We start from the raw sequence: 17,651 nt of genomic DNA, 5'->3' as shown, positions 1-17,651 counted from the left end.
CAGAACCAAGAACTATAGAAAAACTGACCAGCTTCTGGTAGCATATGCCACAGGAATGGAAGGAAAAGCAATTAAAAACTGACCAGCTTCTGGTAGCATATGCCACAGGAATGGAAGGAAAAGCAATTTCAAAACAAACAATCTCAAAATGGATAGGAAATTGCATTAGATTTTGTTACTCTTTTCATGGAAAGGCAACTCCAGAAAACATCAGACCTCATTCCACAAGGGCTACAGCCACTACTACAGCTTTCTTACGAGGAGTGGCTACCAAAGACATTTTAGAGGCTGCTACTTGGAGCTCCGTGCATACATTTGCCAAGCATTATAATCTGCCTTTATACTCCAGATCCCGAGCAGGTTTTGCCACTGCTGTTTTGCAAGGGATCTTAAATACACCATAATCTCTTAGTGCTTCCTTAGTGCCTCCTCCCCCAGTTTGGCTATGGTATTCTACCCATTTGTAAGGACTGCAGGTGCATCCTTGAAGGACATAGTACAGTTTTGTACCTACCATAAATGTAGATGTCCGAGAGGTATGCATCTGCAGTCAGGATTACCCACCCTCCTTTCCCTCTGTGGTACTCCTAGGGTATTTGCCCACCTTGTAGCTAGCTGGGGGAATCTATTATGGTGTATTTGTTTGTATATATGTATATACATGTTTATTTCTATTTGTTCTCTATTGTTTGGAAACATTTGCATTTATCCAAATTTAGCCTTCCTAGAGGGCACCTGGCATCTGGGGCAAGAAACACTGAGGAAAATGGCATCGGCTGATGCCTTTATACCCGCAGAACTGCAGCTATGACGTCGGGTGAAGTGCGACATCAGCCGAGGCCAGACCCAGACTTTGGAATCCGGCCGACCGAAGGGCTGCCTGAGGCCAGGACAACCCATTTGTAAGGACTGCAGATGCATACCTCTCGGACATCTACATTTATGGTAGGTACAAAACTGTACTTTTTGGAGGTTGTCCTTTGTTTATTTTGAGTAGATAAAGCTATTGTTTATTCAAAGTATCACTCCTTAAATGGCATTTTATTTTATTTCTATTTTTAGTTGTTGCTGTTCCATCAGTCAGGTAAAATGAAATGACTATTGTATGCAACATCATTTTACATTTTGTTAACTAGGATAATCCAACTGGAAGTCCCAATTCATTGGAGTCCTGTTAAGCTAATCTCCATTGTATACAAGCAAATAGTACTTGAATTTTGCACAGTATGTGAAAACATCTTTCTTTTGCTAAGATGTTATCCAGAAGACAAACCTTCCAGCACCCCCTAGCTTGTTATTTTGTTCAGGTGTGTGTGTAATTGCTTGGGAAGGCAACTCTGATATGGCTGGAAATACATGAAGGAATGAGGCAGTAACAGTTGGCTACACCCCTGGGAGGCGATTCTGTTTTGATTTAATTTCTTTGTTTTTCCGACCTCAACTGTGTCAAACCCCCCCCCCCCCCTTTTCTGACTGTCACAGTGAACTTCTACTTGCTTGTTTCTGTCTGGTACTCTGAGGCTTGGAAGGTTTGTCTAGCTTTTTTTTTTAGATAAATGAATTGATTCACTTTGTGGTATGAATGGGGGTTTATACATGTACATGTGTACGTGGAGACATTCTGGGCTTAAATGACAATTTTATTTGGAGAAAGTGATTACACTAACTTTTAATCAGGGCAAGGTTCTTTGTGGGTAAACAGTTGTCATTCTTGTCATGGAGGTTGTTGGAAAAGGAAGGCTGGAATAAAACAATGAGATGTAATTTGTCTGATGTTCATCGTGTTTCACTGTTGCAGTTATTACTCTTGGGTTATCCTGCTGGCAGGCTACCCGCAGTCGGCTCGAATTCCAAAGTCTTGGTCTGGTGTCGGTTGCTGTCACCTCTTCCCTGACGTCAGTGCGCCAGGGTTATAAAAGATGCAGTCGACGCCATTTTCTCCAGTCTTTCTTGCCGCGCGGTGCCCAAAGCAAAAGCAGTTCGCAAGTGCCGGTCGGCCGACTCCTGAGATTTTCAAAATCGAATTTCAGATCCGAAGTCTTCATTAAAGCTAAGTACCCCGTTGGGGAAGCTTTTTTCTTGCTCCAGACCGATGTCAGAAAAAGTTAACAATTGTATTTCTTGTGGGAAGCAAATACCTCATAAGGATTTTCATTCGTACTGTATTCCTTGCCTAGGCCCTGATCACGATGTTGCTAGCTGTCGGTTTTGTGCTAGATTTAGCCAACGCACTATTAAGCGTCAGTACGATTTTGTCTTTCATTACTTTGGCTGAAGGTTTAATTATATAATGCTGTCGAAACAGCCGACAACTGGAGTTTATAAAAAACGCAAGGAAAAGGACAGGCATCCGAGGTCCAAAACCGACAATGAGGCCTCCTCTAAGCCAGTCGCTGGTTCTCACTGAGGCGCTTTCGCAGCCCCTGACGCCAGCTACCTCAGAGCCACATGCTGCTTCCGACTCCCACGTGGAGCCGACTAGGCCTCTGGATACTCAAGGTATTGGACTCTCGGAAAATATTCCCTCAGATGGGTCCGGAGCCGCTAAGCAGGCATCGGCTTCTGAGGGAGTTTTCAGACCTACGCAATTATATGTCAAGCCAACATCAGCTTCAAAGACTAAAACAGCTCTAAAGACAAAGAAACAAGTACAGCATTCTCCTGGACAGACTCCCATGCCTAAGAAACAGATGCTTAAAATGGCCGAAGACCTAATTACTTTGATCAGGGGTTCCCATCCCCCTCCTGATAAGAGGCCTAGGCAAGAGACCAGAATATGACTCTTCTGATCAGGTTTCAGTTTCCTCTGATCAGGAATACTCTTTTCCTCCCTATGAGGATTCTGATGCTGAAGAATCTATTCCATCAGCCTCTCCTCCTGAGGATTATTCTTTTGGGGAAACTCTGCTTACCATGCGGGAACATTTTCACTGGGAGAGCCAAGATTACTCAGAATCTAAAAAAAAGGCTCAGAGACTTTCTTTTACTACCTCAGCACAGACCTCTTGCTATTCCACCTGTTCTAGACATTGTAGATGATGTATTTTCAGAGTCCGGCCTGTCCCGTGACTCTCTACCCCCTGCACCTGCTAAGCCAGACAGATACTACAGGGTTCCAGACTCTCATAAATTTCTATAGAAGTACCCTGCTGCTGACCCAGAAACTATTTCTCAGGATCCCAAAGGGGTCAAGGCTTCCACTGCAAAAAACCCTGTCCCCTCTGATAGGGATTCTAGGGCTCTGGACAGATGGGGGAAAATAGTTTACACTTCTGCTACCTTGGCCGTAAGGGCTTTAAATTGTCAATTTCATATGCTTAAATATCAGCAATACTTAATGTCACTGCTTAAACAGAAAATGTTGACAAATTCTGAATGTTCTGATAACAAGGAAATGCAGGATTTATTGCATGCAGCTGAACAAGTGGGAAAGCATACTTTGCAATGTGGTTTTGATTCACTGGAGGCCTATTGCAGGGCCGCTGTTACGGGTTTGGTCATTAGAAGGCATGCTTGGCTAAAGGACAAGAATCTGCCTGATCATGTTAAAGCAAAATTATTGGATGCTCCATTACAGCATGATACTTTGTTTGGTGTTAAGGCAGAAGAGGTGTTGAAGAAAATGGAGGGTAAAGCGAAATCCATGCAGACAGTTAAGGATTTCTTACAGGTACAGCCACCCAGATTTAGCAGGAACTGGCCTACAAAGAATTGGTCCTTTCCAGTGTCAGACAGGCCACAAAGAGGCAAATACAGACACCCCAGAGGCAGATCCCAGCCCCAAGGCTCATACAGGCCTAAGCAATGGGGTGCTTCTACCTTCAAAATGGAGAAGACAAATCACACCCTTAGAGAAAACAGTCTCAATGACTTTCCTCTGCCAGAACCAAGCACTTATCTTTTGGCAGCCCCCTTAGGGGGAAAACTAGTACTTTTTTCACCAAATTGGCACGATTACCCAGGACAAATGGGTCTTGAACATAGTGTCTCGGGGCTACAGGTTCCACTTTCACACCCTGCCAAGGGCAAAAGGTATGCCAGACCTGCCACACAATCAATGGGCAGAGGCACAAAAACAAGTTTCATCCCTTATGGACATGAGGGCCATTCAACGGGTACCACAACAAGAGCAGGGACAAGGATTTTACTCGAAACTTTTCTTGGTGCCCAGAAAGGACAAAGCCTTGAGACCAATACTGGACCTGTCTATTCTAAACACATTTCTGGACGTTCCAAAATTCAAAATGTTGACTCTGCAGCAGCTTCTGCCCATGCTGGGCAAGAAGGCTTGGCTTGTAACTTTGGACCTAAAAGAGGCATACCTGCATATCCCAATCAGACAATCTTGCAGAAGATACCTCAGATTCATAGCTGGCTCAATGCACTACCAATTTTCTGCACTGCCCTTTGGCTTATCTACTGCGCCCAGGGTCTTCACAAAGTGCCTGGCACCAGTAATTGCATTTTGCAGACAAAGAGGAATTCAAATATATCCTTACTTGGACGACTGCCTTATTCAAGCAGAGAACAAAGACATTCTACTGCAACATCTGGTGTTTGTAAAAAGATTACTAATTTGCCTAGGGTACACAGTAAACGAAAAGAAATCAAAACTAGTACCCTCTCAAGAGATAATATTCGTGGGTGCAAGCTTAAATACAACTGCCCAGATGGCTTATCTCACTCCAGACAAACAAAGGCAACTGACTTCTTCAAATTGTTGGCAACAAAGACCCTGTTATTTGCAAGAAAAATTCTGCAGGCTTTGGGCTTCATGGCATCCTGCATTCTGCTAATTCCATATGCCGGACTGCATATGAGGAAACTACAATGGTATCTAAAAAGTGTTTGGACTCAATATTGCCACAGCCTGGAAACATTAATTACCCTCATTCCCTGCCTGCAACAGGAGTTTCGATGGTGGGCACAGGCCTGTCACCACAACAAGGGACAGCCATTCACTTTATCCCCAGCCAGGCAGACACTAACAACGGATGCATCAGATTATGCCTGGGGGGGCCCACATGGCAGGAAAATGTATTCAGGGCACATGGCCTGCAAGCCAGATGCATCTTCATATCAATCAAAAAGAGATGCTAGCTGTTCAGAATGCCCTGATAGCCTTTAAGGATCTACTTCATCCAGGACAGCTACTGATAAAGACGGACAATACTACAGTCATGTGGTACATAAACAAGCAGGGAGGAACACATTCCTACCCCGTCTGCAGACAAGCCATGACTTTGTGGGACACAACATTGACTTATCAAGTTCACCTGCAAGCACAATTTCTGGCAGGTGAACTAAGCAGAAACCTCATGGATCCCCACGAGTGGAAACTGGGCCCACAAGTCTTCAGCATGATAACAAGGAAATGGGGATGCCCAGACATAGATCTATTTGCCTCCCCTCACAACTGCCAACTACGGAGATTCTGCACAAGGATTTATCACAAGCAAGCATGGAAAATGGATGCCCTATTCTTCAGCTGGAAAAACCTATCAGTATATGCCTTTCCTTCACTGCCTCTCATCCCCAAGGTACTCCTAAAGGTCAGTCAAGAGAAGCCAAAAATGATACTGATTGCCCCAGACTAGCCACGCCAGCACTAGTACCCAATCCTAAAGAACTTGTCTCAAGGCCCAGCCTGGACATTGCCTCACACTTCTCCCTTACTGACCCAACAAAACAATCAGATCCTGCACAGCCAACGCAGGACCTTAAATCTGGCAGCATGGCGGATAATGTAGTCATTCAGAGCACTCCTCTTTCCAAGGCTGTAATGGATGTTATCTTGGAGGCCAGGAGGCCCAGTACCAGAAAATCCTATGCAGAAAAATGGAAGAGATTCTGTGCTTGGAACCAGGCACAAGGTATTGACACGTTTGTACCAAATATTCCTCAGATTTTACAATACTTAACTGAGATGCTGGACAAAGGCCTGTCCTTTTCATCAGTTAAGATTTATGCCTCTGCCATTTCAGCCTATTACAATACGGATCCACCTATCTTTTCTCATCCTTTAATAAGGCAATACCTCGGAGGGGCCAAAAACATAAGACCTCCAAGGAGAGCACCAATACCTGCATGGGAAATTATGTCTTGGAAAAACTCACACTGCCTCCTTTTGAGCCAGCTTCAACAGCTGATATAAAATTCTTACCCTGGAAAACAGCTCTGCTTCTAGCAATAATCTCCGCAAGACGAGTCTCGAAGTTACAGGCACTCATGGCTGTGGAACCTTTTATCATTTTCCATCCAGACAGGGTTTCTCTAAGGACGAACCCTACATTTATGCCTAAGGTGGTGTCCTGTCTAGCCCTTAATCAAACCATCCATTTGCCTACCTTTTATCCAAACCCACAGAACAAGGGTGAGAGACGTATGCATTCTTTGGACATACACAGACAGCTACGCTTCTACTTGGACAGAACTAAAGCTTTCAGAAGGACTGAGCAACTTTTAGTGGCATATGCTGCAGGATCACAAGGAACAGCTATCTCAAAACGGACTATTTCAAAATGGATAGGCCTTTGCATTCGTTTCTGCTACTCACAGCATGGCAAATTAGTGCCCAAGGGCATTAGGCCACATTCTACCACAGCAGCAGCCACTTCAGCAGCCTTCCTCAGAGGAGTACCAACCAAAGACATCTTAGAGGCTGCAACTTGGAGTTCAGTGCACACTTTTACAAAGCACTACCACTTACCTCTCTACTCTAAATCCAGAGCAGGCTTTGCCACTGCAGTTCTGCAGGGCCTCATAGCCTCTCCTAATCCTATTTAGTCCAGCCACCCATCCTCAGCTTTGGGATTCAACCCAAGAGTAATGACTGCAATAGTGAAACACGATGAACCTAGTACAGTTGTGTACCTACCATAAATGTAGATGTTCGAGTGTATTCACTGTTGCAGTCCAGGTTACCCTCCCACCATCCCCTTTCATTTGCTACATCTATCTGCACTTCTCTATTCTATACAACCTATGTGGTGTATTTGCTTGTAGATGAAGGAAATGTTTACTTTAGTACATGCATGTTTATTGGCATAATCTATGTAGCCTACCCTTTTGGGGGCACCTGATATCTGGGGCAAGAAAAACTGAAGAAAATGGCGTTGGCTGCATCTTTTATACCCCTGGCGCACTGACGTCAGGGAAGAGGCGACAGCAACCGACGCCGGACCAAGACTTTGGAATTCGGGCCGACTGCGGGTAGCCTGCCAGCAGGATAACCCAAGACTAATGACTGCAACAGTGAATACACTCGAACATCTACATTTATGGTAGGTACACAACTGTACTATGTAAGCACACCTAATATGTAGTAAGGCACAAGGGGCTTGCTATTCTCATCCAGTAATCCAGACCAAGTGCCTCCTTCTGTCTAAGGTAGAATCCATACATAAAAGAACATGTAAAAGTAAAAATAAATAAAACATTTATACAATAGTAGAAATAAGTAATTGGAAGGAAAAAATGGTCCATTTTAGGCTTATTTCTGTCGTTCTGAGACACAGATGATAGTTTAAGGGTAAAGTAGTGGCAGTGATGATCATTATTAGATTGCTATTGAGGTAGCCTAAGTTGTATAGAATGTATTTTGGGTATTTTTCCGTTTTATACAAGGAATCCATGACCTCGGATGTTTGAATGTTATCATTAAACACGTTTTCCAAACAGTAGAACAGTTTGGAATTGCTGCTTTGGATGTTTTTTTTTTAAATCAGAAATACACACACGCATAGATATTTCTGTTAAACCCCTACCAGTTTGCTACGCGCTGCAGTTAAATGTGTAATACAAGGAATCCATGACCTCAGATGTTTGAATGTTATTAAACATGTTTTCAAAATAGTAGAACAATTTGGAATTGCTGCTTTTAATGGTTTATTGTATCAGAAATACACACACGCGTGTGTGTGTGTGTCTGGGTCTGTGTGTGTGTCTGGGTATGGTAAAAACAAAAAGGCAGCCCAGAAAGTCCGTAGGAAGATATTTATTGACCAACTTTGAGTACACCAGATAAACTTAAGCGCTTTTCATACGCACAATGTACGAACTTCTTCAGAGAACCAAGCAAGTGAAAACACAGCATTAATATAACTTTCTCAGGTCAGCTGATATTACGCCCCTTGCTCGATTCAGCTTAAAAGGTACAGCATCAAAAAAAATACATTTTAAAACAGAACAGTTAAAAAATAGATATATAACTCTGGGTTTTAATATATCATATACATTCAGAAATTCAGATAGTGGGAAACCAAATTCATTATAATAACAATAATGTTAAACTCTCCCTCAGCGTTAACGAAGGAATATAAAACCTTCTAAAATATTTATATATTTATACAGGACACATAATGATTGAAGAATAATATTATTATTATTATTATTATTATTATTATTACTACTAATAATATTATCAGTAGATAATCCTATAATAAATTAACCTATTATAAATTCTTTATAGTTGTCCATTATAATCAATTATGTTAAAATATTAACTAATCAAATGAAGATATTTTTCAATAAGATAAAATAGAAAAATATACTATAAAAGTTTAGATACTCATAAGAAAAAAAGGGGGATGACAGTTTAGGTCCCATACCATCCAATAGTTAACTGCCTAGTTAAACTTCGTAATTTTAAAATAGGCATAATCGAACAAACGTCGTTTAGGCCAGGCAAACAGTAGGAAAACAATTTAATTTGCCATAATAGTTCCAAACGCTCTAACTGCAATTCAATAGGGCCACCTCTAATGTTGGGTAGCAATTGATCTACTATCCAAAATTTAAAATTATGTGTAGGACATTCAGAAATATGTCTAGCCAGGGCATTATCAGGGGATCCTTTCCTAATATTGTAGGTATGCTCATATATCCTATCCCTAAGCCGTCAAATGGTTTTTCCCACATAAAAACATGGGCATAACTGGCATTTGGCCACATACACAACCATCTTAGAGTTGCAATTGGTTTTAAATTTACTTTTTAACACAAATTCTTGTATATTGATGGAATTTCCTATAATTATTAACTTACAATAAGGACAGTTACCACAAGTGGTCATTTTCTTTTGGCCAAAGATACAGTTAGGACTATTATTAATACCATCTAAAAGTTGTTTAAAATTCATACCATGCCAAACTGTAATTTTTGGCAAAGTGCCTACCCTAGATGTTAGATCCTTATTTTCCTTTAAAATGCTCCATTTTTTTAGAAAAATATTCTTTAATGAGGTAAAATTGAAGCAATAAGTAAGGGTAAGACTATATTCAAAGGGTAAAGATAAATCCCTCTCATCCATTGGATGTGATAAATCTGAAACAGGGCTTATAGTGGGGGTGGTATTAGAGGTGATAACTTTCACTAATAGTGGTTTGTAAAAACCATTATTTCTCTTCATTTTAACCTCCTCCAATATGTTGTCTATGAATTCATGTGGGTAGGCTCTATTGAGGAACATCAAAGTAACAACCAGGAAAACAAGCAGGAAAACAACAGCCAAAATCCACAGGGAAAAAGTTTTATTGCAAAACTCTCTGACGTCTCGGCCAAAGCCTTCAAGGAGAATGAATCATGAAAAAACACAAGCAAATATATACTAAAGCCCAGATACCAATCATACAATTAACTCATAATAGTTGACAATCAATTAAGCAGCACTTTCCAATTAAAATCTTCATTTAAACCAAAAGGAGACATTGTTTTAAACTTTAAAATATATGCAGCTTCTTTATATAATAAAAATGACTTAACATTCTGATATTCAGGAACACAAACTTGTTCTAAAACAGTACCCTGCAGGTACCTACTATTCCCATCATGAAATTGTAAAAAATGCATGGCTACAGGGCTTTCTTCCCTTCCATTGTCAATATCCCTGATGTGTTCCAAAAGCCTCACTTTGAATGCTCTCTTAGATTCACCAATATAAACTTTTTTACATGGGCACTGTAGTGCATATATAACACCCACTGAATTACAATGGAAAGAATGTTTGGTATTAAATCTGATATTATTAATATATGAAAAGCACGGTACAATAAAATTGCATGCCTTACATCTCCCACAAGGGTGGGTACCTAGCTTAACAACATTTCGATGAATGACATCCAATGGTAAACTAAACTTACTTTTAACTAAGAAATCTTTTATATTTTTACCTCTGTGATAAGAAAATTTAAGATCTAAATTTAACCATGTCCGAGTACTACTTAATGAACATAAATAGTTCCAAAATTGTACAACAATTCCAATAAATTCCATAGTAAAGCTACCAAAAGTTGTTACAAAATATATAGTCTCCCTTCCCTCCTGTGGCCTATCATGCATATAAGCATGATAATTGGGTATGAAGTAAGACTGAATACTACTTTGTTTTTTACCATATTTTAAACGCTCATAACTGTCCTCTAGTAATTTTTGACTGTATCCCCTACAAAAGAAAGATTCTAACATTGAACCTAATTGTTTATTAAATATTTGAGGTTCATTACATAATCTATAAATTCTCAGCATTTCTCCATATGGGAGGGCCTTTAGTGTATGTAGAGGATGACCGCTAGTTCCCTGTACATACTGAAACCCCCCTTCAAACTTCCTATTTAAAGAAGTCACCAAATTTGAACCATCTGAAATGTCCAATACCACATCCAAAAAAGGGACAATTGTACCAATTTTCAAACCATCAAATTGTAACATAAACCTATTGTCATTTAAATCCACAATAAATTGATGTACAGCAGAAAGACTACCATCCACTAGGAATATTAAATCATCCACATATCTAAAATATTTGATAACATGTTTGTGGAAAAAACTATGTCTGTATATCACTTCCAGTTTAAACAACCCCATAACAAGGTTAGCATACATGGGGGCAAAGGCAGCCCCCATGGCAGTTCCCTGTAATTGATGGTATATAATATTATTAAACTCAAAATAATTATGAACTAACGAAAAATAAATAAGTTCTACTATATACTCAGTAGCTGGGGAGTTACCCAAAAAGAATTTAATAGGTTCTATACCAAACTGATGTCTAATGTTGGTATAAAGGCTCTTTACATCTATGGTGACCCACAACATTTTCTGATTCCAGCTAACACATTTTATTTTTTCTAAAAAATCAAAAACTCTGTTGAGGAACATGTCTTTTAAATTCCTACATTCATCCAAGAAGTCTTCGATGTTACTAATCATTCTTGCTGCTCTAACAGCCTGACTTTTCACCACTGATTTATTTTGATATATAGGATGAGCACTGGTAAAGTGCAAAAAAGTGTTAAAGTTAAAACAACTTTTAGATGGTATTAATAATAGTCCTAACTGTATCTTTGGCCAAAAGAAAATGACCACTTGTGGTAACTGTCCTTATTGTAAGTTAATAATTATAGGAAATTCCATCAATATACAAGAATTTGTGTTAAAAAGTAAATTTAAAACCAATTGCAACTCTAAGATGGTTGTGTATGTGGCCAAATGCCAGTTATGCCCATGTTTTTATGTGGGAAAAACCATTTGACGGCTTAGGGATAGGATATATGAGCATACCTACAATATTAGGAAAGGATCCCCTGATAATGCCCTGGCTAGACATATTTCTGAATGTCCTACACATAATTTTACATTTTGGATAGTAGATCAATTGCTACCCAACATTAGAGGTGGCCCTATTGAATTGCAGTTAGAGCGTTTGGAACTATTATGGCAAATTAAATTGTTTTCCTACTGTTTGCCTGGCCTAAACGACATTTGTTCGATTATGCCTATTTTAAAATTACGAAGTTTAACTAGGTAGTTAACTATTGGATGGCATGGGACCTAAACTGTCATCCCCCTTTTTTTCTTATGAGTATCTAAACTTTTATAGTATATTTTTCTATTTTATCTTATTGAAAAATATCATCTGAAGTAGGCAGACTTCATTTGTCTGCAACCTGTGGGTATCTGATCCGACCTCGGATCCGAGCCGGCATTTCAAAAGCTTAGGCTCCGAGCTCCTAGCTCCTCCCTCTACCCATAACCCCTTGCCAAGCCCTGACTGACCTCAGATTTCGTTTGCCGCTTTCAAGTTGCGACGGATTCCTTGAGCTCCTACTGCAGATAAGTTTTCTGACAGGAACATTTTGTAAAATTTAACCTTTTTTGATTATTTTAAATAGAAGTGTGTCTGTTAGGCTTTCCTTCCTCTACCTTTTATTTTTTCTTCCCGGGTTTGCGTAGTTTGAGTGGTTTGTGTGTGTTTAGGCCTGTTAGGGCTAGAGTATGTCTGAAGCCCATAAGGCAGTTTTTTCTAAGTGCACCAAGTGTGGCCATAAGCTGTCCCCGGCGGATGGCCACACTCGGTGTGTTAAATGCTTGGGGGTTGAACACCTGTCATCTGGTTGTACCATTTGTGCAGGGTTCAACCCCCGAGCTGAGGAGCGGAGGTCGAAGCTGGTTCTGGCGGGACTTCTCCTCCAGATACCGCTTCGGCTTCTGCCCCTTCTACACAGCAAGCAGTTGCTGTGGGCTCTCCTCCACCGGCTGGGACTCAACCTCCCTCTAAGATGCCGGAGGAGAGAGAGTCTTCTAGGGAGAGAGAAAAGAAGGAGAGGCACAGGGAGAGGCACCACAAACGGAGAGCTGAAACCTCTAGTTCGGCTCCTCCATCCAAGCGGGCCTCTCCTGTGCCTTCTAGTTTCCCTCCTCCTCGGCTCCACTCCCCTCGGTTCTCTCCTGGGCCCGAGGAGGAGGAGGCTAGCCCTTCAGCGAGCTCCCCAAGGCGGCTCTCTAGGTCCGCTTCGGTGGCCTCGACTAGATCTACCTTCTCCATGAGTGAAGCAGACATGGACCGGATGATGAGGAAATTCATCCAGGCCCAAATGCAAATGGGAGTGCTCCTAGCCCCCCCCCCATCCGGGAGGGGCTTCGACCCCTTTTTTCACCCCGTTGGCTCCTTCTCCGACCCACACCATGGGTTCGGAGCTGTCGGCGCTGGGCAGAGTTGGATCCGGGGGTGGGTCGGATCCGATAGGTCGGCGCACCTCGGACCCATCCCATCCCTTGAGTGCTTCGGGTGCTTCGGACCCGACCTCTCGGAGCCGAGGACCGAGCCTCGGATCCGAGGGAGCTGGTGTGTCTTCGGCTCCGTCTAGGTCGGAGCACACCGGTCTCTCGGATCCGACGGTCTCTGCTCCGATCCATGCGTCGGATCCAAGTGGGGGTCGGCTCTCGGGGTTCAGAGAAGCTGGCTCCCCCTCGGCCTTCGACGTAGTGGAAAGGGCACTGTTGAGGACTTCTGGACCCCTGGTCCCTGCCACGGCTCCATCCCGCACTCTCTTGCAGTTGGGCCAGGCTCCCACCAGCCGGTCCCAGGGACAGCCCGCCTCGATGTCCCAAGTAGTTCCCTTGGAACATCCAGCTGCGGAAGAGTACTCCTCGGACAGCCCCCCCGAAGAAGTACCTCGGAAGCGTAAGTGCAAAAGGAGGCACATGGACTCCCCCGAGTCCGTTACCGAAGACACAGACTTGGATGAAGGGGAGGGCTCCCCAAGGTCACCCCCTGAAGACGTCTCATTTGGAGACATTATGGAAATGTTGAGGATCAGGGGGGGGTGGTCTGCCCCCAAGGCCTCCTCAGACGAGTCTGTGTTCTTGGAGGCATTCGAGGCGGGCCCATCTACCTCTTGGGTGTCCCCTCCTGCCGACCCTCTGGTGGACCTTATATCCACCAGAGCGTGGAAGGATCCGGACACCGTTGAGCCTGCACCCCACACAAATTATAGATTTCATAGGAGGAAGGCTAAACACCAGGTCAATGCGAGCCTTCCTCACCCCAGACAGAATTTCCAACCTGAAGTGTCATGTCGCAGCGGTCCTGCAACCATTTCCGACAGCAGCTTCGGTCCTGAGGGCCCTAGGTTCGATGGCGGCAGCTATCCCGCTTCTTATTCATGCGCGCTTATGCATGCGGGTTCTTCAATGGACCCTTCAGGTTCAGTGGTCCCCTCTCTGTTCCTCTCTCAACAGTCCGATAGCAGTCAGCAAAGCATGCAAGGATTCCCTTCTTTGGTGGCTTCGGTCTCCGGAGCCTCTGACAGGGAGACCTTTTTGTGCAGCATTTCCCCGAGCCACAGTGACCACGGACGCTTCTTGCCTCAGGTGGGGGGGGCATTCTGCGGGGAAGATTGTCCAAGGCACGTGGAACTCCACAGAGACTTCGTTGCATATAAATGTCCTGGAAATGAGGGCTGTGCTCCTAGCGTTGCAAGCACTTCACAACCTTCTTCCTTCAGGGACTATTGCGATTCAGACAGACAACATGTCTGTAGTCTGGTACATCAACAAACAGGGAGGAACCAGGTCCTATCCCCTTTGTCGAGAGGCCATGAGAGTCTGGGAATGGGCAATTTCCACCAAACGCTTTCTTGTAGCAACGCACATTCCGGGAAAATCCAACATCCTTGCGGACAAACTCAGTCGCACCATTCTTTCCCCTCACGAGTGGTCTCTCAATCCTCGGGTAGTGAAGAAGATTTTTGCCGTTTGGGGGCAACCCTGTTGCGATCTTTTTGCCTCTCACTGAAACGCCAAATGCGACAATTTCTTCGCTCTGCTTCCCCACCAGGGGAATCCCCGAGAGATGCGCTGGTGCATGCTTGGCCTCCCGGTCTCCTTTATGCCTACCCTCCACTACCTCTGATGCAGAGGCTTCTGCAGAAAGCCAACAGTTTGGGGAGCAGAATGATTCTCATTGCCCCGTTCTGGCCTCGTCAACCCTGGTTCCCCTTTGTATGGTCTCACAAAGTGAATCCACCCTGGATTCTGGATCCGATCCCGGATCTCATCTCCCACCCTCTGGGAATTTCGGTCCCCAATCTACGCACCCTGAAATTGACAGCTTGGCTGCTCCAGTTCCATCCTTGATTAGGACTCCCGGTATCTCGTCACCAGTCAAGGCCATGCTAGTGGCGGCTCATAAACCTTCCACTAGGCAGGTTTATCGGAGTAAATGGAAGAGATTCTCTATTTGGGCGGTCCAGAAAAGTTTGGATCCTTTTTCAGCACCTATGTCGGCAGTGCTGGATTTTTTAACAGACCTCTTTCATCAAGGGGCAAGTTCTTCCACGATTAAGGTACAATTGGCAGCCATCTCTCATTATCACATTGGTCATGAGACAGCTCCCCTCATGACGGCGAAATTGTGCAAAACCTTTCTTAAAGGGATTTTTTTGTTGAGGCCTCCAGTCAAAGAGATTGTACCACCTTGGGACCTGTCTTTAGTTCTGCAAGCCCTTACTGCTCCTCCCTTCGAGCCTGCAGCTTCTACAGACCTGAAGTACCTTTCCTGGAAGACTGCCTTCTTAGTAGCTATCACTTCAGCCAGAAGAGTGTCTGAACTTCAGGCTCTATGCGTCAAGCCACCTTACCTTTCCTTCTTTCCAGATAGGGTGTGCCTCAGGACCAATCCATCTTTTCTTCCAAAAGTCTCTTCAGAATCTAATATCAACCAATCAATCAACTTACCTGTGTTTTTTCCCAAGTACTCAAACAAAGGAGAATACAAATTACATTCCTTGGATGTTCATAGACAATTACGATTTTACATTCACAGAACAGCTGGTCACAGGCAATCAGATCAGCTGTTCGTCTCCTTTGCTAAATTTGCTTTGGGTAAAGCAGTTTCTAAAGTTACACTATCAAGGTGGATTGCTAATTGTATTCTGCAGGCTTATGACACTTCAGGTAGACCTGCTCCTCAGAGGGTTACGGCTCATTCTACTAGGGCAGTCTCCACGTCAGCCGCCTTTAAGTCCCGTGTGTCATTGGATGATATCTGCGCAGCCACTTGGGCCTCACCTCATACCTTTATTTCTCATTATAAGGTGGATGTTGTTTCCAGGGGAAGAGCATCCTTTGGCTCAGCGGTGCTCCGGAACATCCTTCCATGACGCCCAAGATTCAGGTAGCTGGGGACTCTGTCCCACAGGTTGCAGACAAATGAAGTCTGCCTACTTCAGATTTAGAAGTTATGTACTCACCATAACGTTCCATCTGAGTAGGTGACTTCATTTGGATGCAACCATCCCCCTGACCTTTATACAGCGAGTATTTATGCTTTGTTCAGGTACTGTAGTCAGTATTATATAGGCAAACTCAATCTGAGGTCAGTCAGGGCTTGACAAGGGGTTATGGGTAGAGGGAGGAGCTAGGAGCTCGGAGCCTAAGCTTTTGAAATGCCGGCTCGGATCCGAGGTCGGATCCGATACCCACAGGTTGCATCCAAATGAAGTCACCTACTCAGATGGAACGTTATGGTGAGTACATAACTTCTAATTCATTTGATTAGTTAATATTTTAACATAATTGATTATAATGGACAACTATATAGAATTTATAATTTATTATAGGTTAATTTATTATAGGATTATCTACTGATAATATTATTAGTAATAATAATAATAATAATATTATTCTTCAATCATTATGTGTTCTATATAAATATATAAATATTTTAGAAGGTTTTATATTCCTTCGTTAACGCTGAGGGAGAGTTTAACATTATTGTTATTATAATGAATTTGGTTTCCCACTATCTGAATTTCTGAATGTATATGATATATTAAAACCTAGAGTTATATATCTATTTTTTAACTGTTCTGTTTTAAAATGTATTTTTTTTTGATGCTGTACCTTTTAAGCTGAATCGAGCAAGGGGCGTAATATCAGCTGACCTGAGAAAGTTATATTAATGCTGTGTTTTCACTTGCTTGGTTCTCTGAAGAAGTTCGTACATTGTGCGTACGAAAAGCGCTTAAGTTTATCTGGTGTACTCAAAGTTGGTCAATAAATATCTTCCTACGGACTTTCTGGGCTGCCTTTTTGTTTTTACCAGCCTAGTTTTCGTTCTTTTGGTAGCTGTGTGTCTGGGTCTGTGTGTGTGTGTGTGTGTGTGCGCGCGCGTGTGTGTGTGTCTGTGTGTGTGTGTAGTTCTACTTTGCAGTTCATTCCCGGACAAACATTTTCTTTAGACCCTTGAACAATTCACAGATAATAGGTAAAGAAGGTTCTTTTTAATGAGGACGAGGGCTGCTTATTTCGTACTCCACTGTCTGTTCTTTATATAACGTGTCTGAGATATGTGGACCGTCTCTTTGCCTACCCATTGTCTTGTTTATGTTGTTGTGAAGACAGTTACCTTCCATTTATCCTTTTGTCTGTAACATATACGAGGTGTAGGTATTTTAGTCTGAAACAAATCTAAGAGTATGCTGGATTTATTGTACTGAGCCACGAATTGTTCATAGGTAGGTACTAGGCTATCTGCCCGAGGGCATTTTTAAGCCTAGCCAGAGTGTGTCGGCTTTCGCCTCCCCATTGATTAACTGAGCCTCTGTCAAGCAGAGCCAATGAAGTGATCCCAGGGGTGTATTTTCTGTTACCCATCCACTCGTCAAGGCTTCTCTTGAAGAGTGTTAGTGAGGGACTCTGCCTAATGTAGTTAGGAATTTTGTTCCAAAGCATGGGGAGTCTCTGTGACAGGAATCTGTCCCTCCAGCATGTTCTATTTATTGTTGTGGTGAGGTTTAGCTCACTAGAGCGCTTGGCTCACAGTGACTTGGATTTCTTTAGGTGGAGCATGTCCATCAATTCGGAGTTGG

The 17,651-nt window shown here is 42.9% G+C and overlaps 1 protein-coding gene across 2 annotated transcripts in view; it reads left to right on the top strand.

Annotated features, from left to right (window-relative positions):
• DEDD (death effector domain containing) overlaps window positions 1-17,651 on the top strand; it is a 724,306-nt gene that overhangs the window by 85,566 nt on the left and 621,089 nt on the right. The gene's annotated exons all lie outside the window — the stretch shown is intronic.

This window comes from Protopterus annectens, chromosome 12.part0 (assembly GCF_019279795.1).
Source record: "Protopterus annectens isolate FY-2018-M chromosome 12.part0, PAN1.0, whole genome shotgun sequence".
Taxonomy (NCBI): Eukaryota; Metazoa; Chordata; order Ceratodontiformes; family Protopteridae; genus Protopterus; species Protopterus annectens.
Note: the sequence above shows the minus strand (reverse complement) of the source record. Positions and strands in the feature narration are given on the sequence as shown.